The sequence below is a fragment of the Lissotriton vulgaris genome, chromosome 12 (genome assembly GCF_964263255.1).
Source record: "Lissotriton vulgaris chromosome 12, aLisVul1.2, whole genome shotgun sequence".
Taxonomy (NCBI): domain Eukaryota; kingdom Metazoa; phylum Chordata; class Amphibia; order Caudata; family Salamandridae; genus Lissotriton; species Lissotriton vulgaris.
The window spans coordinates 128,876,281-128,897,473 of record NC_141700.1 but is presented as its reverse complement, the minus strand read 5'-3'; the positions used below and the strand labels follow the sequence as shown (position 1 = coordinate 128,897,473).

Here is a 21,193-nt window from a genome sequence, read left to right as displayed (position 1 = left end):
AACTAAAGCAGCTTTAAAGTGACAGAATATGTGATGCAACTAAAAATGGGGAATACCGAAGACTACAAAATCTGGCTAATGAGCAAGCTTTAAACAAAAATAGTTATCCAGCCATGGAAAATTGTTTATTAAAATTAAAATCATAGAAGATAAATAGAGCATGGATTATATGCAAAATAAAGCCAGAGAAGACAGGAGAGGGAGAAGAAGGAGATTTTCAGAGAGCATACAAAGCATATGGATTATAAGCAAACTAGTCAGAGAACACACAAGGAGATAGATTTTTTTTGTATGGCAAAGCCAGAGCAGAACCTAGATGACAAAGCATGGTGTGCAAGAGAAAAATGAAAAAGGATATTAAAAGGTGGATCAAGTGGGAAAGGAGACAATAAAAGGTTAATACATCAGCAGAGTAAAAGCAAGTGGGGCTACTGGACAAATGTAGTTTAAAAAGTAGTCAAATAAGGAACGAACAGAAACAAGCAGTGGCAAAGCCAAGATGTTTTAGCAAAGCCTAAGCTAATAATTGGCCTTTACAATATAAATGTCTTTTAGACATGTATTCTAACAGCACATCTGCTGTTCAGTATGGCTCAAAGTTACTGAAAGCCCAGAATCACAGGATGTTGAGCCGACGCCAAGTCTCTCTCTTCCCCCCCACCTCCCAATGCTGAATTTATTGTCCTGCCCCTCCTAACATAAAAAGCGCTATGGCGTGGCCTGCGTTGGCTGCATCATAGCACATTATTTCAGTGAATTTCAGCCCTGCTGAACAGCAGACATGCTGCCAGGTAACATGGCTAAAAGACATTCACATTGACAAGGCCAATAGCTCGGGCATTGCTTAGATCTATTGGCTTTGCCAATGCTTTTTTAGTGTTGACGGGGTCTTGTTGAACAAATGTGGAAGTGATGGAGAAAAAACAGCTGAGGATCTTTGAAGTGAAGCAAGGATGTGGTGTAACAGTCAGAGCTGTCGACGGGGAACCAGGTTTCAATCTCAGGGTCGGCTGAACAATTTGTCATTCTGGGTAAATCACTTATGCCTCCCCCTACCTGCAACACAAACGTGTTGCTGTGTAATATAACTGGTGAGCACTGAAAACGCTTCAATAACATCAGATGGAGACGAACAAGCGCTCCCATAGCATCAGATTGTGCAAAAAAAAAAAAAAAAGGCAGCAGCGACGGGGGAAGTAGTGGGGGGATGAGTCAAGCAGGGAGGCAGAAGAGGGTGAGGATATGGGCAGCAACGACAGGAACAAAACAAAACGTACCTAAAGCAGGATCAGCTACAAAAATGAACGTATTATTGTGTAATATAACTGGTGAGAACGTAAAGAGCTGCAATACCATGGGCTTATGTTCGCGCTATGGCAAGATGGACGATGGAGTGAGCACTCCAATACCATCGGATTGCGCAAAAAAAAAATGCTGTTCGTTTTAACAACTTTTTAAGAAATGCATTTGTTTATGTACACGTGCACATATTTTTGTGGTATGTGTGTATGTGTACAAGGGAGACGGCCTGAAAACACAAGTACTCCTATGCAGTGCTTGAGAACAAAGAAGAAAATAGCTCTGCTAGCTGGGAGCAGTGTAAGTGGATAGTTACTTGGTCCATGTGCTATAGGAGGGACAAACACAAGAAGAGGGCAGGACGCCTGCATTCCATGATGAATAGAATCAAAGAAAATGAGTGCAACACTGAAGCTTACCAAGAGTAGGAGATGGGCGACTTGTAAGCCTACAGACACAAAACAATATGTTGCTTCGAGACAGTGCATGGGCTGTCTAGCCGAGACCTAGACAATGGGGTTCATGATCAAGGTTAAAAGTAATGGAATTATAGTGGCACCCAGAAGTTAATGAAAAGGTACAATGTATACCAAGTTCAGACCCATTGACTAAGGAAAGAAGAGAAGACTGGGTACAAGGACTGTCCAGATGTCCAACAAGAAAAGAAGCAATTGGTTTTCTAACTGAAAAACTATTAAGACGGTCTGGATTAGTTTCCTGGTACCAACAAAGACAAAGAGGTGATTTACCAGGGACCGATCGGTAGAAGAACAAAGTGGAAAGAAGAGTCATTACTAGTGCCTGCTCAGGCAAGTGATCAGGCAAATAAAGAAGATTAGTTAGTAAAGACCAACCCAAATAGAAGTCAGGAGGAGATGTTACCAAGGATACACTAGTAGAGGATAGAGCAGAAGGATTGCCAGGCACAGGAGGTCATGAGAACAGAGAGACATGAGACGACTGCTTAAAGCCGTCATGAGTCACGGTGGGCGTGTGCAGATGACGGCTGGGAGCCGACATGACCACGCCCGCGATCGGAATGTCCAGCACCGGCGCGGAATTCCAGCCGCAGCCAAGGTGTTAACAGAAGGCCAGAGCATAAGAGAGACAAAAGCAGTAGGATTTCGAAAGACAGATTCAAATCTGAATAACAAGACTGGAGAAAGTCCAGTAAAGTGAGAAGGCAAAAGAAGATGAACTAATAGAAGGACCAATCAGCAGAGTAATGTGGTCAGGAAAAGACAAACAAACAGACTGACTGGAATATTAAGGTTTCAAAAGAAATTTGCTTTCCTGCCAAAAATTAACAGAGTTAAGGTATTAAAGGATGTATTACAAGGAAATAAATCAAAGACAAATTGGAGAAAGGTTTATAAAGGGGAATACTAGAAGAATAAGGATGAGTGAAAGCATGGGCTGCCTAGAAGTAGTTGTATTAGGATAATGCTTCATTTTGGTCACAGACCATCAGCAAGATACAAGTTAATAGAAATTAAGTTAAAATACAGTAATCTAAAAAATGAGATGAGTGAGCCACAGGAGGAGCTTAACATAACTGTCCACATGAAGAATAAACATAAACAGAGTATGATTTTTTCAATAAATAAGTTTAAGTATACAATAAAATAGCAACAAGATCACTTCAACCAAAGTAGATGGAACTTCCCACGACATATATCTCGACATTCTGTAAAATTAATCAATCATAGTAAAGAGCCCAGGCCGATTTTATGAACCACCTACAATAGCTCATGTCTTGATAGCACCACGTATTATTACATCTGTACAGGAGAATGACCAAAGAATATATACACAAAATAGTCATCACTTGCAACATTTACTTTGGTCTAGAGTACAATATTAATTTATACTAGACTAGCAGCCCGTCCCGACGTTGTCCGGGTATGAATTGCTACCGGCCAGTAGTATATTGTTTTGTAGGATTTCGTTTTGATAGCATTTCTTATCTGTGACAGGCCTGTGAAACGCTCCGATTCACAGTGCACTGCTGATGCACTTAAGAGTGTGCGTTCAGTAGTGTGTGAACTCTAGTTTCCCTACTTTATTTTTCCTTGCAATATTATATAGGGCGAAATCGACAACATGGCATGAGCACAATTTACATTACAGAAGAACACATTAATTTGTGGTAGGCACGGGGAGAACTTGCCTGGAATCACAGGATGTAATTCAATAACCTGGCTATAGCATTTTGCACCATCAGGAGCTGATGCAGTAGGTAGTTAGGCAGATCCAGGATGTTGAGCTGATACTGAGATTCGAACGTAGCTCTCCAGCTCTAAAGTTCGCAATTCTAGAACTTGTGGCATGAGGTGTGTCTAAAAGTGTATGTCGGTGCTGGCCATCAATGAGAGAGACCTGTGCATTTTTCAAATGGGTGGTGAAAAAATATGAGTATGTTGCTGGAGATGTGGGCCGCCGTGCCACCAATGTACTTACCGGGGGAGGGTAAACACCCATTATTCCGCAACTTTCTTTCCGCATACCATCACCCCGCATACTGTCATTACGAAAGTACCATGACTCCGCAACGCCATTATAACGCATGGCATTACATTTTATATGCTTTTACCACGCATACATTTACAACGAAATTCATTGTACATGCATGAATGGTAAAAGCATGTTTTTTCATGTTTGAATAAGGTACGTATGGGTATAGGGGTATATGTTTTGGGGTACTGAGGTATGTGTTTTGGGGTGTTTGGGTATTTTAAGGGTTCAGATATAGTTTTAGGTTATGGGGTACAGGGGTGGGTTTAGGGATAGGTATGGGTTTTGTGGTACAGGGGTATTTTTAGGGTTCAGGGCTAGGTTTGGGGTTTGGGGTATAGGGGTATTTTTAGGGTTCAGGGGTAGGTTTGGGTTTTGGGGTACAGGGGTATTTTAAGGGTTCAGGGCTAGGTTTGGGTTTTGGGGTACAGGGGTATTTTTAGGGTTCAGGGCTAGTTTTGGGGTAGAGGGGTATTTTTAGGGTTCCGGGGTAGGTTTGGGTTTTGGGGTACAGGGGTATTTTAAGGGTTCAGGGCTAGGTTTGGGTTTTGAGGTACAGGGGTATTTGTAGGGTTCAGGGCTAGGTTTGGGTTTTGGGGTACAGGGGCATTTTTAGGGTTTAGGGATAGGTTTGGGTTTTGGGGTACAGGGTATATTTATAGGGTTAAGATGGGTTAGTGTTTAAGGGTGTTGGGGTATTTTAAGGAGTAAGGGTGGGTTATGATTATGGGGTATTTAATGGGAGCAGGGTGGGAGTAGCACACGATATGAGACATGGCATGAAGGGTGTAACGTACCACACGTCCCCAACGTTTGTCACGCCCCCAGCACACACCCACAGCACAACACAGACACGCCCACAAGGGACTACTTTGCTGGCACGGTTCTTTTACCTTTTAAATGTATATGGTGAGCGTCTGCATAGCCTATGTCCTTCTGCTGCAACTGCCCTTTCCAACGCTGTATTGGGTGCTGTGATTGGTGCTGTGGTTCCTGAGATTACCCGCCTCAAAGGTTTGGGCTCTCTCTTTATTATATTAGTATGGAAAGGTAGGCCTAGCCGTTTTCTAGTCACACCTACAGCTAATAGGAACCTGATGAGGCAGAAAACCGATTAGCAGCTAGTGTCTGTTTTCATAATGCAAAAGGCAGGAAGATGACGCCGGAACCCCAAATTCCAGCAAAAGTGTTTTCGCTATTTCACTCTGACAATACAGGAGACCGCAAAATAGAACATGTTTGGTAGTTTCTATACAATTGGGGCAATGAGGGCACTTGTTCCTGACATTTGAATTGGCAAGTACCTTTCAGGAAAGAAAAAATGGTTTAATGTAAGTACTAACCAGAAGTGTAAGGAACCTTTTTTTTTGTGGTGTGAAAGTACTATGTACCACAAAGAGATTTGAAAATCAACGAAAAGGAAGAAGGTGTAGTTAGCATCTCCTGACCAGAAAGGTGCTAAGAAGGTGGAAACTGGTTAAACTCCACAGACCAAACAAGTACAAATTATGACTACGAACGCTTACTATTTAGGTGAACCTATTAGTTCTTAAACAGAAATAAAAACACACTTACGAAATGGATTACAGTAAGGGACAAGACAAATTAGCCAAAAGAAATTCATAAACCAGATTGTTGACAACATGAAAAAGTAAATTCACCAAAGAAAGATTCAATAACCAACCAAATGTATAAATAAAGGTGAAAATGTTCAGCAAGTTTATTGTTGAAGAATGTCTACTGTTGATGTCATTTAATCCAAAAATACTAGGATTACCTGAGGTATGCCATCACACAGAGTCATAATATTTCTAAAATTTTCAAAAATAAACTCACCAAAACGTTAATCAATTACAGACTGCTGGTCACAGTGTTTTCCAAAAGAGTTTAAACTCCTTGTTCCAAATTCATTGAGACATTTGTATAGAGATCCTTTTCCAAGAATCTGCAAAAACAGGGCAATCACAACACTTCGGAACCCATTGATAAAGCTGCCAAATTATATATACTATATTTTGCACCTTATCTTTTTTTCAGTGCTGTGACCTATTCTTTTAATGAGTCATGATCTTTCTTATCCAAGTCTGGGGATTGACTTTTTGAGCTGATGCATATTGGGCTTTGAAAAATGTTCACCGCCCTGCAGCGACTGTCCAACTCTGATGTGACAGGGACTACGAAAAGTCACAGCATGTGTTGGTGGTCAGAACAGTGATTGCTGATGGGGGAATGTGGGGTGTTCCTGTTTAGTTCAATTACAATCAAACAAAACACATTGGGATGAACAAACCTATTTTAAATGTTTCCTCAAAGAAAACTACGCTGGCGATGAAAATATAATTTAGTAAACTGAATCTACTATGCCGACGTCATAGGTTCTTAAACTGCACCTCACTAATAAGATTAATAAGGCTGAAACCAGTCACTGGTTGCTTTTGTTTCAATTCAGAACAAAGCTGGCTTGGCAGTTTGAGCTAGACTGTTTCGATCACCAATTACCAGTGAAAATTATCCAAGCTATCCACCGATCACTTGTTTTCCTCACTTAGACTCTCCAAATGCTAAAAAATTCCTCTTTTTTATTCATGTGAATTTCCAGCTACATATAAATCACGGGCAACATACAATTAATATCCAGGGTTAAAACAATAATTATCTTTTATTCTCCCTTACAAATAGTTTACTACACACTTTTAAACATAGGGATCTGAATACTCAAGCATCAAGTCTTCAGCTGGATTGCTGAACAAAGGAACAACTGCTTACAAACTGATGCATTGTGGCAACATCAGTACCACAGATTATAACTGCAAAAACTCCCAAGCATAAAACCCTACTTTCACAGCAGCAGAAACAGTCTTTAGCACTTACTTACAATGAATCCTCAGAACTTAACACATTCTTCTTTCGTTTTGGAAACAATTACAAAAACACCTGCTACGACTAATTCACATATAATGATTTTTTTATGATAATTCTCACATAATTCATTGCTTCTCTTTAAGTATCAAAGTAGTCTGAATGTGTTTTTATGTGTACTCGTAACTGTATATGTTTATCAATTCTGACACAGATGTGATGCAGGAGCATAAGGGTTACTATAAACAAATTGCTCTTTTTCTATTTTTGCAGGTCCATCAGTGTATGATGAGCCAAGTGATGTCTGGAATATTCCACTTTTATCTGGTAGCTCTATAGGTATACTGGAAGTTGTTATTGCACGGTGGAGAGAGTTGGGGTTTGAGGCTGTGTGGACATAAACCAAACTCAGTGCAATTCAATAACAGTGTTGGGACTGCTTAACAGCAAGTGAAAAATCACTTCACACATTGGAACAAACAACCTTGACCTTCAACTCGCACAGCCTACACATCAACACTAAGAACTCCCCCAACACTAGACAAAGAAATCCTATGGTTCACTAATTTCACTTTCAAATAAGTGAAGTAGTCTTCCACTCAAGAAACCGGGAGAGAATCTTTACCAAGCGTATATCTGACTGTTTGAAAACCCTGGCAATAATAGCCTTATCAGCTCAAGGTGAAGAGGTAAAGCCTGAGAAAAACAATTTTAAGCACAAAAAAGACAACGGACAACTGAGCATCCAAAATCTAAAATCCATAAAAGGGAGACCAAACGGCAACTGTCAGAGCGTCAAAAGCATTTTACAAAGAGTTGCCAAACTAAATCAATAAGTTAACCGAAACTCATCTGAACTGGCATGCGGAGGTTAACTTGGTATGTCTCACATCACACAGACCTTTTGCATTTAACTATAAAGTTTTTTCAAATCAATATCCCTGGAACAGACTGATTATAAACTCATCCATTACCAGAAACTTGGTGGATGGGCAACAAGCTACTTTTAACAACACTCTAAATCAGCTGTTCCTAACCTTTTGACTTCTGTGGACCCCCACTGAAATATTACTGGAATCTTAGGATCCACGCTGAGTCATGATGGGAAGATGAGGACCCGTGGCCTAAGACATTTCTATGATTTGAACCTCAAAACAATAAAAGAAAAATGTACAAATACTGAAATATTTAGTTTAACTCAGAATCAAATATAGAAAAGGTTTTCCCCTTTTTCAATTTGCCATTTTATTTGTATATACTTTAATCTACTAATGTTAATATTATTTGGTATAGCAACACAGTCACAGACCCCCTGAGGAGGCCTCACAGTCACCCAGGGGTCCTTGGACCACAGGTTAAGAACCAATGGTCTAAATCTTTCTTTAAACTCAGCAGGTAATAGAATTAAAACCACAATATATTATATGTACAAAGTATTTCTGCTTAACCGCATGCGCGCAAGCGGGTTTTCCCGCTGTGCGCTGAATTTTGAAAATCGCGGGTAACGTGACAAAGCCAGCTCGTCATCCGCGTAGCGCAGGTAACGCCCATGACGAGCTGGCTTGGTCATCCGCGTCGAAGGGGTTAAAGATTGGATCCATGCACTGTGGTCCACCATTAGACATTATCAAAGCTTTGTTTAGTTAAGAACCATAGCTGTGAAACTTAACCAGGCATTGGCACCCCAATGCTCAAACAAATTCGGGGGTGATAAGTTAACAAGCTGACCAAATGTATCCTCTTACTCTCGAAAAATAGTAAAAAAATTACCGGCAACCATGCAAAATAAGCAAAGGATAATTAACTGCTGCAGAACATCCAGTTAGGATACTTAATAAGAATAAATATCTATGCTCATAAGGGCACTACAGCGCCGTACCACGACTGGAACCGTCACCAGCTCCCTGTCAGTGACTTATGTGAGTGGGCAAATACATTTTAGTAGCACATGACTATAAGGATATACATTCTTTGCGTGCTAAAGACTAGCCACCAATACATACACTATAACATCAGCACATGGACATGTCCTGGACTAAATATGTCTCCATTCAGTTCTAAAACTCACTGGAAGCTTTCTGTGCTCCATGAACATGAAAGCTATGTTTACAGAGGTAAGACAAATTAAAAAGCAAGACTACCCAAGACCACCAGAGTGATCAGTACGTTACAAGGGCAAATCAATAAACTGACTTCAGTGTGAATCAAGTGATTGCAAATAGATGATGCCACTATCCACACAAACCACAAGATATTTCCTTTTTTGACCACATGCCACGGTAGATAGATCCTCTGTGTGCATTAATTCTTTTCTTCTCATGAGGATACTTCAATGTAAGCTATGGGGTAGCGACTGAGTGGGAGTTTCTCTAGTACGGCCAGTATTTTCATCAAGCTCTGCAATGCCAACTTATAGCCAACATCGAATGTTATTAAAAAGCTATAGTATGATAGTCCAAATTTTCCAAATTCTTGATTGAGAATACTAAAATAATATTTGTAGATGCACAAAGGCTGCTTGTCCCTATATAATGGACTGCCTCTCAGATGAAAACTGGATGCAAGTTTTCTAGAATTACACAAAACAAAGACAAAAGGAGAATCCACCAGTGAACCCGCCAACCATTGCTATATCTACTCAACTCAATTGAGCACAAAAAGCAACCCACTTGAGACAACTAGAAATTACCAAACGTGTCAGCTGATTCTAGGAAGTGAATACGGGATGTTAGTGTTGACATGGCATGTCAGAAGATGCAATAAGTGCAAATGAGGGTTATGCGAAAACGAGGGAAAGGAGTAGATTAAAATGTTAAGTGAATGAACATATGTGGGTGGATGCCAAAGTAACGTAAGGATAAGGGAAGAAACAGATTGGAACAAAAATGAGAACCAACCTGTTTTTGTTTTGCTACATACAACAAATTTGCACTTTCTCGGTTATTTTTTTCAATTTCCATACATCAGTACTTAGTAGCTTCCAAACTCTTGATTCACACCTTCAAATTTCAGCTTAGAAGGCACTGGCTACTGTGAAAATAATTTAGGGCTCTGTGAATGATTAATCTTGAAGGATATCCTTCTCTGAAATGGATGCCTTAAGTGAAAAGCTCATGATTCAGTGAGCATTGGGAGTGAACTCGCCGTATTTTCTTTAAGCTAATGTCTCTAATGAAGATTAAAAAACGTATACATTTTATTTTTACTATTTTTAAAACCCTTATGTGCCAAGGTCTCATGAATCTAGGTCTGTTCTCTGCAAAGCAATATTTTAAACAAAGCACAATTAGATAGGTGATAATGTTTGTATGCAGCCTCCTATTTGAGGATAACGGGATAAACACTTAAAGTCTCCTCCAGAAAATAATTTATAGAGCAAATTCTGAATCTTCAATTCACAATCTTCTTTGTTTGTAAGGTAAATGGAATATGCTTAAAAACAGAATCAATAGTCTTTTTTAGCAGTAGTAGTTAGTCGGGTATTTGTCAAGGGTCATCGTAATGTTTTCATAGGAAGATGTTACACTTTTGGAGCCATAATGTGAAATATTTTAGGCATGTTCAAGATACAATCTCAAAATATTTATAAAAGGCACATTTACATACAACGAATCTCAATGAAACAAAGAGTTGATATCCTGAAACGTTGACAAAGACTCTGCCCTAGGGTAACCACCATTACAAGCACTTTCCCTAATCCTGAACTTTTCACCTATAGAATACTGATTTCAGTTGTGTGAGTCTAATTACTTCAATGAGAGGAAAACAAGACTGCAGCACTCAAAATGCACTAGGCTACCACACAAAGGTCCAGGAATTTAAACTGTGCCTATAATGACACGGAGACAGGTAGTCACCCTAGTCTTCCCTTGAGTACCTATGGGAGACACAGGGGTGGCCCCATACAGTCATTCTGCCAACTCCCACTGAGGGTCTGAACCAGTGGCTTGGAGAAATGTGGTTGGTAGAAGAAAGCACCCAAATTATACAAAAAAGACCACGAGCAGGTACGCACACCTTCATTCTCCGAAATCATGCATGTGACTGATCAGGATAGGAGTGTGTTAGATTGCTGAATTTTATTGTTCAATTGATCTATCTAAATGGACTCCAGAGGTCTTTAATAATCTTACTGAATGATTCAGTTCAGAATCAGTGTGTATGGATTCTGTAGATTATGCTGCTGAAGTTTCATTAAAAAGCTGTTTTTTCATCAGACACTTATAAATAATCATCCTAGTATGGCTACCAACTAGCAATAAAGTTACTTAATTTACTCTTTTAAATGTTCAGTGAGGCTCACTGAAAAAATTACATACCATGATTCCATCATGTTTGACGATGACACTAACTAGAGTACTGCAACTCAATTTATGATACAGTCTCTCTTCGAGAAAATAACCAAATTCAGGTAGGTCTGTACAGGTGACTTGCAATACTTATTTAATAATGGTTGGTCACAAAGGCTTCTGGAGCCTTGCACGGTACTATGCGTTTACCGTCTTATTTGGCCTACCTGCAGCACTGCCTACAGCTTTATAGCCACAGAATCAAGGATATCTAATCAGACTAGGCTTATTATGCCATATATTTGCAGGACAAGCATTCTAAAGTGCAATGCCAAAGGTAAATCACATACTTTCCACCATATATCATTACTTCATTTAGCCTTTCAACAGAGTACGGTATGCTCATGTCCCCTTGGGCGGGAGAGGGGTTTTCTTCGTACAATGAAAATGTAGGTGATGATAATGTTCTAGAGACACTTAACATCTCACTGGGCAGAAGGATGTATATGCTGAAAGACATGGGTGATAATGTTGTGCCGGAACCCCCATACACATTTAAGGTTCTAACTGAAATCTAAGCTTTGTGACAAAAATGCTTGCCCATTTGCCTAGTATACCTTATCCAGGTCCATTCAGTCTCTTTGCTGCCATTTGGACTTCAGCAAGCCGTATCATCGCAACTTGATATTGTTATGTCCCTATGAAACACAGGCCTGGCGAAAAACAAATATGGATGACTTCAACTTATGAAATTAGAACAAAAGTTCTTATTCCTCTCCGATATCTCCAACTGAGATGACAGCTGTATACAACAAAATACGCACTAGTTATGGCTGTAGTGATACAATAATCAGAAATGAATAACAAAAGTTCTTGCATCTCATTGACAAAAAATAATCAGAAATTAATAACTAAAATTCATGTATCTCATTGACAAAGAATAATAATTTTGGACCTCTTCAGATGAAGGAAAACTGAGTAACACAAGGGCAGAACTCTACTGCTGCTACATTAAAGACTGAGCAATGACTGAAGTTGCCTCATCTAAGGAGACTGAGGTCCTCAGCAAGAGCCAGAATCTCACACCTGGGGAACAGGAAGCATTCAGATAGGAATATAGCAAATTAAGAGCTGTTGCACACCACGCCTGGTGAAAAGCTACAATTTTCCACGCATGAAGTATTTAAGTAAGAGTCATCTAAAAATGTTTTGTCACATGGTGTGAATGGGCTTCCCAAAGTCTCTGGGCAGCAACATTTTGAAAATCTACCTTTAGACATGAATTGGATTGTTCTGTAGAAAAGATCATATCAGTCTCCATCCCTGCTACTGAACATCCATCGACAGCTGTAAGCACACCATGCCCCGCAGATTGTGACATCACGCTATGCAAGGTTTATTGTGATGTCACATTAGACACTTCAGTGGACGGCCAGAACATTGGATTGTGGGACATGTGACCATTCACTAGTAATGCACAGCAGGATCTAAGTGGTGGAAATTGAGTCAGGCCAGTATGTACGAAAGTGGATCAGTGAGGGCTTAACAGGTAAAAGCTACTAGTTCCTTTACTGTTCTAAGAGTACATGTAGAGTTTTTCGGGGGCATGCTCTCTATGACTAATGATAATTACCAGTGAAACAGTTAACCGAGAGCAAAAAAAAGAGAAGCAGAATTGGCCATTGGCTGCCAAATCTCAGATCAGGTAAAGCTGAAACCCACTTAAACCATTCCGAGGGAATGTCTGCAACGACAACCTTATTTTCTGAAAATTACATTGTAAAGAAAATAATCCTAATAGGTGACATTATTTTATTTAGCCTATTATAATGCCAACATATTTGCTATAAAACACTTAGTTGGGCAGCCCACTTTAAAATAAAATAAAAAACTAATGTAAGAACATATATACAGATATTAGCCTTTACACAGGATAATTCTGAAAATACTCCTTTAATAAATCTGTAAACTCCACTGTTTAAGAGTTTCTGTTAGCAAGTTCATTTTGACTAAAGATTCTGGGTAAGTATATATTTAAGCAGGTTGTTCTGGTTTAAGGGGCTAGAATGGTGAGCATATACATGACAGAAAACTAGGATTACAAGCATGTTCTCCTCAATCAAGGGATGTTCCTTGCCGTTAACAAGAATTAGAACAGATTTATAAGCTCAGTCATGGAGATGGGAAAACAATAAGAATACAGAGATACAAAATGTAAGGTATCATATCAGCAAATAAGGATTCAGGCAAACTGCTGATGAAACTCCAATTTGCCAGTGTATGGGGAAGTGTTAAAGCTGCATGGCTTTTCTTCACAAATAGTCCCTGCTAGGGACGAAGAAAGATATTCAGGGCTTGGCTTACAGACTCTTATGTCCAAAAGAAAACAAGTTACTTACCTGTAACTTTAGTTCTCCAGTATTGGAAGCTTTCATAGATTCACATGCCTGAATCATTCCCCGTCGCAGAGACGGGAGTTTCCGGTATATAAAAAAGCAATGCTTAGTAGTATAGCAAACTGAAAAGAGGCCTATGCCCATTTCCCTTTTGCAACCCATAGCCTTTGTTATTGTAAAAAATGCCAAACTTTTCCCTGAACCAATCAGAGCTCCTCACCCTCTAGAACACTCCTGAGAGAACATTCTGCCCCTCAGATTTTCGCGCACTTGTGCATCATGAACACTTGTGGTGCTAAATCCAAGGGGAGCCTCTCAGGGGAGGAGGGTGGGTGCATGTGAATCTATGAAAGCTTCCAATACTGAAGAACTAAAGTTACATGTAAGTAACTTGTTTTCTTACTCCAGTATTGGAACTTTCATAGATTCACATGCCTGAATCAGAATAGCAAGTAGTAATATTACAAAGCACATTTCTCTGACACATTTCATACTCATGTAATACAACTTGAAAAAGCAAGCATAACATATAAAATGTGACTTTCTAAAACAAAAGAAATTACGGATGGAGGGATGGAAAGAAGGCTCACCGTTACTGGATGATATTCCGCAGTACCGCCTCTCCCACCGCCGCATCCGACTCTGCGGCTGCCTCCAAGCAGTAGTGCCTGGTGAAGGTGTGCGTAGATGCCCAGGTCGCTGCTCTGCAGATATCCTGGATTGGCACTCCTCCAAATAGTGCAGTGGATGTGGCCACTGCCCTTATGGAATGAGCACGAACTTGTAAATTTAGAGGTTTTCCAGCAGCTTGATGACAGTAGACAATTGCACTGGAAATCCATATGGCAATTCCCCTCTTTGATAAAGGGAAACCTTTCCTGGGTGCGCTGAAAGCGACGAAGAGCTGAGAAGATTTGTGAAGCTCTTAGTTTCCTTCAAGTAGAACTTCATACATCTTTGAACATCTAGTGAGTGTAACACTCTTTACGCCGCGGTTGACAGATGAGGAAAGAAACGTTTTAACACCAACAGCTCATTCAGATGAAAATCAGTTGGCACCTTAGGAATGAATTTTGGATTAGTCCTAAGAATTATTCTATCTTCCTGAAACTTTAAGAAAGGCTCCTGAATAGTGAGCGCTTGCAGTTCACCTACTCTTCTTGCTGAAGTTAGTGCATTGAGAAGAGCCACTTTCCAGGACAAGAACTTAAGGTCCGCTCTGTGTATCGGCTCAAACGGTGGTTTCATCAATTGTGACAGTACGATATTAAGATTCCATAGTGGTGGTGGAGGCTTTACTGGAGGAAAGACCCTGAATAATCCTTTCATAAACTGTTTGATGATCCTTGATGACCATAAGGACGGGCCCGATGAAGACATCCTGTAACGGGATAAAGCAGCCAAATGCACCTTGATGGAAGCGTGTGCCAATCCTGACTTCGCCAACAGCAGACTGTAAGGTATAATCTGATGAGGTGCAGCAGTAAGAGGGTGAGTGTTATGCCTCTTACACCACAGACAAAACCTCTTCCATTTCATCCTGTAGGTTTTGTTGGTACTGTCTGCTCTAGCTTTGGACAGGATACTCCCACATTCATGTGAGATGTTTAGATAACTAAACTCACAGTGTTCAGGAGAAAGGCTGCTAATCGCTAGGATTTCGAGTCCGGATGGAGCACCTGACCTCTGGACATTGTCAACAGTGATGGAATTGGTCGCAGCCTAACTGGACGGTCCTCTGACAGCAGCAGGAGTTCCGTGAACCAGTGTTGTCAGGGCCACCACGGGGCTATTCGGATCAGCCTGCACGGCTCTTTCTTGATCTTCACCAGTACGAGGGGGAGAAGAGGAATTGGAGGAAAACCGTAGGCAAAGACGCCGGACCATGCCATGGAAAACGCATTTCCCCAAGATCCCTTCTGGGGAAGCCAGCTTGCGAAGCACCAGCATTTCCTGTTGTCTCTTGTGACGAAGAGGTCCAATATTGGTGTTCCCCACCTTTGAAAGATGCTGTCCAGGGTCCCCTGGTCCAGCTCCCATTCGTGGCAGGACGATTTGAGCCTGCTGAGAGTATCCGCCTTGACATTTTGATCTCCTGGGAGATGTTCTGCTGACAATGATACTCCTTGTTGAAGAGCCCATTCCCACATCTCCTGGGCCTCCTGAGATAGGGAGAGAGATCTGGTTCCTCCCTGCTTGTTTAAATAGTGTATCGCCGTAGTGTTGTCTGTTCTTACCAACACCGGCGAACCTCGTATTCGTGGTAGGAAGGCTTGCAATGCTAGGCGGATCGACCTGAGTTCCAGTAGATTTATGTTTAATTGCTGTCCGTGTACCTTCCAACGACCGCTGACTTGAAGGTCCTGAAGGAAAGCTCCCCATCCTTCTAGGGACGCATCTGTCGTCACCACTAATGGAGCTGCTCGTGAAAGAAAAGTCAGACCCTGAGATACATTTTCTTTTTGTGTCCACCATGCCGCTGCCTGAACCATAACTGGTGTCACTCGGATTGTGTTGTCGAAGGATCCCTCTGCTTGACGCCACTGAAGATCGATATGTTCTTGCCATGGGCGCATCCTTAATCTGCAGTGAGGCACGAGGGGAATGCAAGATGACATCGTGCCCAGCAAGAATTTGTACCTGCGGACTGAAAGAGAATTTCTTTTTACAAAGTCTTGGAAGAGAGACACAATCTTCAATTGCCTTTCTTCGGAGGGAAACGCCTTGTTGCAGTCCATGTCTAGTATTTCTCCCAGGAATGTGATCACTCTTGTTGGTTGAAGGTTTGACTTTCCTTCATGTAGAGTCAAACCCAGTTTGGCAAACAAATCTATGCAGGTCTGTGTTGACGCCCTGGCTTGAGCTTTCGATGGTGCTTTGACTAACCAGGTGTCGGGGTAAGGAAATATTTGATGTTTTTGCTTCCTTAACACAGCCGCCACTGGAGCCAGGCATATTGTGAACACTCGCAGTGCTGACTTTAGGCCGAATGACAGTACCTTGAATTGATAATGTCTTCCGGCTACCAAGAACCGAAGGTACTGTCTGTGTGCGGGATGGATCGGCACTTGGAAATACGAGTCTTGTAGGTCTAATGTAGTCATATGATCTCCTGGGTTCAATAACGGAAGGATGTCCTGTAGAGACACCATCCTTAAAGATTGCTTTTTGAGATAGGTATTTAAGGATCTGAGATCCAGAATGGGACGCCATTGGAGCTTTTTTTTCTTGACAAGAAAAAAACGGGAGTAAATCCCCTTGTTTTCATGGGCTTTCGGTACCAGTTCTATTGCTCCCTTTCGGAGCATTGTCCGAATCTCCTGCTGGAGTTGATGCAGAAGGTTGGCTCTCTGATGTCTCAGTGGCGTACAAGGGGGCGTTTGAAGAAATTCTAGGGTGTGACCGAATTGAACAATTTTGAGGACCCATTGGTCCGTTGTTATTTTCCGCCAATTTTGAAGATGGTGAGCAATCTTTCCACCCAGGGGAGCACGTGATCTTTGGAATGTGGACATAGCCGGAAGATGGAGGTTGTCATTGCCATCGGGCGCTATCCTTCCCCGGACGGCCACCCCTTCCTCTTGGGGCTGATTTAGTATATCCTCCTGATTGACGCTGATTGTACTGACGGTAGGGCTGCGATGAGGCAGAATAAGAGGAATATCTCCCTTGTTGATATCCTCATCTATACGAGGACTGCCCTCTACCTCTGGAGCCACGAAAAGGTGTTTTTCTGTACTGCAGTGGTCCCAAAGCCTTTGCAGTATCGGTATCCTTCTTGATACTCTGTAGAGTATCATCAATATGCTTCCCAAATAGATCTTCTCCATTGAATGGGAGGTCTAGAATCTTGTTTTGAACTTCCGGCCTAAAAGCCGTTGCTCGTAACCATCCTTGCCTGCGCTGGACTGCTGCTCCTCCCAAAGACCTAAATGCCGTATTCGCTATACCCATAGCGCAGTCTATGACTTCAGCCATAGTCTTTTCCCCTTCCAGGTGAATCTTCCTAGCCTCCTGCTTCTCCGGATCCGGCACCTGGTTAATGTATGGAGAAAGGTCACACCACATTTGCCTGTCGTACCTTCCCAAGATAGCGAGGGCATTAGCGGCTTTAACTAGCAGAGCCGACATTAAAGAAAAACGTTTTCCTGCATTATGCAGTCTTCTGCCCTCTCTGTCTGGAGGTGCCGTGATTGGAGCAGACGGGTTTCTGGACTTCTGCTGTGCCTCCTGAGTAATTACAGAATCCGGCTTGGGATGACCCAAAAGACAAGCTGGTGCATCTGTAGGTGCCTTATACTTTTTGTCTAGTCTGGCCAGAACCGGTGTCACCGTAGCTGGCGTCTCCATGACCTTCAATCCTTCCTCCCAAATACGACTCACGATAGGCAAGGATCGCACAGATTTGCGATACGAATCCTTGAAGTCGTATAAAAAGCATTCCGCTTTATCCTCAGTCATGGTGAGTGCAAACCTCTTAATGGCTCTTTCCATTAAATTATGAAAACTACCAATGTCCTCCGGTGGAGAATCTACTGGCTTTGGCGTAGGAGTTGAAGGTGAGGGCATGAGATAGTCATTCCACTCTGCACTCGGCTCCGCAATCTCTCCATCCTCGTGGTCATCATCCGAGGTATCGTGTTGCAACGTTGGTGGTGGAGACCTAGCAGTTGGCTCCGGCAAAATTTCTCTCCTACGCACTGGCGTCCCTGGTACAGACCGTGGACGCGGAGTAGCCTCTGGATTTTCCTGAGTGGCTGGAGCAGTTGGTTCTATAATCCTCCAACATACCCCAGAGGTCTTTCAACAAAGAGGATGGTACACTCGTCATCTCCTCACGCTGCTGTTGGTGATATTGGTGCTGCTCTTGGGGATGCTCTTGAAAACCCCCATATTCATCCTCAGAATCGACCTCCTGGTACTTGACCTGTAATTGCGAAGGGCTACTCGCAAAATCATAAGGATCCTTGTCTTCCCCTTCCTCTAAATCTTCCTCTTCCAACAGGTGAGATGGAACCAATGGAGACACTTTGCTCAGTGATGTAACCTCTGGTGTTATAGGCTTTTTCCAGGGTACCAATCTTTTCTCTGGTGTCTTTTCCGTCGTCGTCGACGATCCCCGTCGCCGGCCAAGTTATCGTCGTCGACGCCACCGTCGACATTGTAGTTACCGTCGACGCTGTCCTCGTCGACGCTCCGGCCGTCGTCGTCATCGGCGCTGCTGTCGTCGAGGCTGCCGTCGACGACGAAGACACAGCAACGCTCGTCGACGCCTTCGTCGCCGACGAAACCGTCTACGATATCACCGTAGACGATATCACAGTCGACTGTGAAATAGTCGACGCTGTCTTCTCACTAGCTTTTACTTCTTTTCTCGTCGAAGACGTCCATGGTTTTTTCGTCGACGATGACATCTTTTTCGTCGACGGTGACGTTGACAGCGCTGAAACACTTCCTTTCTCCTCAGAAGGCGCAGAGGAAGTTCTCTTGATGGTAATCTTTACTCCATGATGCGATTTTGGAAGTTCTGAGGCAGACTTCTCCTGCTTTACCTCAGAAGCAGAACCCTTCTTCCCCTTAGCTTTACCTGAAGGGGATTTTGAGGGACTGCGCCCGGAAGACCCTGGAGTGGTCTTTTTTGGGGCCTTCTCAGGTCTTTCTCCTGAGGAATGTGCCTGAGGAGATCTACTTCTCTTTTGAGATCTGTTAGGCAGTACAGACTCCTCCTCACTCTCACTTGAGAGGATTTCTTTCCTTGCTTTGACCTTCTGGAGCCAAATCAGCAGCCTTCCCTCACGATCCCTCAAGGTCTTATTTGAGAAGGTTCGACATACCTTACAATCTGCTGCCTTATGGTCTGGATATAGGCAGTATGTCATCTGTATAAAGTCTCTTCTTATAGCAGGTGGAACAAGCTCTAAATAATCCCTTTTTCTCCTTCTCAGACATGGTTAGATGAATAAGGAATTCCATTAAGAAGAAATTAGAAGATGAGAGACCTCAAATCTAAGTCAAAATACTGTAAAAGTAAAGAGTTTGAGCAGAGCTCAAAGGATACTCCCTAGCACAACGGGCAGTAGAAAATCTGAGGGGCAGAAGGTTCTCTCAGGAGTGTTGTAGAGGGTGAGGAGCTCTGATTTGTTCAGGGAAAAGTTTGGGCCTTTTGTACATAACAAAGACTATGGGTTGCAAAAGGGAAATGGGCCTAGGCCTCTTTTCAGTTTGCTATACTACTAAGCAATGCTTTTTTATATACCGGAGACTCCCGTCTCGACGACGGGGAATGATTCAGGCATGTGAATCTATGAAAGTTCCAATACTGGAGTAATATGTGGTACCTTCTCAATCGAGAATGTCTTGTCATCTAGATGAGCTCTCCACCCTAAAGTGAAGACGTCAGTTACTACTGTGAGCTTGCACTAGAGAGACCAAAACATTTGTAGATAGTAGCATCTTAATCTGCCATAACCTCAGTGAACACAAACACTCCGTGCTAATGGCTACCCAAATAATGGAGGACGGCAGACTGGTATCAGCCCTTTAAACTACAGATCTTGGGCAATGTGTGTGGGATGATGGAGGCCCTATGTTAATTAGAAGGGAACATTTGAAGTAAATTATCGGTCAGCACCACAGGTTCAATGTAGTCTTCCTCCTTCTCATTGGGTAGTCAGCCATTTGTCCACTCCACTGGCATGTAACAGTACTGGTTAAATCCCTTAAAGGGTTTTTTGTGCAAAATGGTGAATAAAGAACAAAGGTTTTACTGCAGAATATTGCTCAATTGGGCACATGTCTGCCTCATTAGGGACAATAAATCTGTTACTGGGGAGTTGTGCTTTTATTTGCCGAATTATCTGCTCTAGCCATGGAACCTCTAGTACTCTTGGTGGAACTTCTGTGTTCAGGGGAGAGGATGTAGCCTAATGGTTAGGGCGGTGGGCTTCAAATCTGGGGAACCAGGTTCGAGTTTCGGCAGACTCAACATCCTGTGATTCTGGGCAAATCACTATCTTCCAGTGCCTAACAAAAATGAATGTGTCCTTATGTAACACAACTGATGCTCATGTATAGCGCTCTGGTACCTGATTTCGGGTCAAGTTCGCGCTATATAACACTTCGAGGAAGAAAAAAAACCAAAGCTAAACAAAGAGCCAGCACTGTAGTTTCGACCTAGGCAGGCGACTATTTTTTACATAGATGGCTGCTGCTCATCATTGGCCTGGCATGAGATCTCCAGAAACAACAGTGGAGTGCATCCAGACTGCCACCTAATGACCACAAAGGATCTCACAAACCTAGCTACTGCATCCACCATGTCCAGGCCTGTGGTCATAGATTGCTTGAGAGCATCCTCACGGTATCTGAGAAACTCTGAAAATGGGCTTGTATATGATCCAGTTTGGTTAGTTATACAATTCTAGAGTCAGTCTATAACTTGCAGAAAGTTACATAATGAAGACCTTGGGAGCAGGGGTAGCCATTAGAAATAGATTTACCAGAATAGGGGAGAACCATAACTTTGCTTTGGATCAGTGAAAACGAAAGATGCACATCATGACCAACCAATGAATAGCTCTCACTGCCGTAACTACTAGATTTTCATTTATCTGTAACTGCTGTAAAGTGGTGTCAGTGCCATCCGACAACCAGAATTACAACTCTTCAGTACCAACCAAATAAAGAAACTCTACAATTACAAACTTGCCAAGTTGCTTCCAGGTTTGTGGCTCATAAGCTGCAATAAATGCATAAGCAAGTGTAAGAGCTAAGCAACAAATTTGTGATTTTTTCTAATGTCAATTTTCTCATGCCTTTGAATCATAGTTTAAAACA

The 21,193-nt window shown here is 42.1% G+C and overlaps 1 protein-coding gene across 12 annotated transcripts in view; it reads right to left on the bottom strand.

Annotated features, from left to right (window-relative positions):
* The window catches only part of GATAD2B (GATA zinc finger domain containing 2B), a 283,029-nt gene that overhangs the window by 53,057 nt on the left and 208,779 nt on the right, over positions 1–21,193 (bottom strand). The window lies entirely within an intron of this gene.